The sequence below is a fragment of the Etheostoma cragini genome, chromosome 15 (assembly GCF_013103735.1).
Source record: "Etheostoma cragini isolate CJK2018 chromosome 15, CSU_Ecrag_1.0, whole genome shotgun sequence".
NCBI lineage: Eukaryota > Metazoa > Chordata > Actinopteri > Perciformes > Percidae > Etheostoma > Etheostoma cragini.
Genome location: NC_048421.1, coordinates 1002047 through 1003194, shown reverse-complemented (window position 1 = coordinate 1003194; position 1148 = coordinate 1002047).

Here is a 1148-nt window from a genome sequence, read left to right as displayed (position 1 = left end):
CAGGATACACAATATATCAAAAATAGAATAATCAATACTGAAGTACACATAGACACAAGAAGAGGAACGGTGGTGCCATGTGGATCCCGCTGTAAACTCCCAAATCTCAGAACCAACAGGCAACTCTTCTATACCTGCAGCCATTCATCTTCTAAAGAACCACAGTAACGTAGACTAACTTGTTGCTTGTTGTTTTAACTATGCCTACAAGGTAGGGGGTCTCTGTATTGTGTGATTTGTGTTAACCTATCCGCTGCACAACAAAACGCCCCATGGGGACAATAAAGACGCTCGAACCCGAACCCGAACCCATCCCTCCACCTTAGAGCCGCCTGACGAGTCGGTCTGTTGTTTCCGTGTCTTCTTGTTCTCGACTCGGCGGCCGGGACGGGCTCGTGACATCTTCGGCTGAGAAGGTGCTGACAGCCGTCTGCTGCTGGCTGACAGCCGGGTTCACAACGTCCCCGCGGTCCCCTCTGGCCGGGGCTTTAACGAGGCCTACGCTGCAACATCGGCTCCGGTTATAGACCCTCCAAAGGCTGGAATGTGGATTTTTTGGCGTGTTGTTGTTTCCGCGCGTCTGGGAAAAGATCTTCAGCATGAATTCCTACTGAAATAGGCCTTTACATAAAGAAAACAACCCTGAGAGGTGCAAACTGAACTAGAGATATTGGAGTGGAAAAGGAGACTTTGGTTTGAAATGTCTCACAAACACAGCTGACCGAAGGTAACCATGGCGATCTGATGATGCTTCTCCGTGTCTGTGATGAGATAATGGCGTGTTGGAAAGTGTGTTACATTGGCTGACAACAGACAGTGTGTTTCTTTGCACGCAGGTGTGTGTGTGTGTCTGCAGGTGTGTGTGTGTGTGTTAGCAGGTGTGTGTGTGTGAGTGTGTGTCTGCAGGTGTGTGTGTGTGTGTGTGTGTTTCTGCAGGGCGATGATATATGTGTTCACAAGTGTGTGTGTGTATATGTGCATGTGTGTTTGTGTGTCTGCCGGTGTGTTTGTGTGGTGTGTGTGTCTGCAGGTGTGTGTGTGTCTGCATGCTTGTTTGTGTGTCTGCAGGCTTGTTTGTGTGTCTGCAGGTGTGTGTGTGTCAGCAGGTGTGTGTGTGTGTGTGTTAGCAGGTGTGTGTGTGAGTGTGT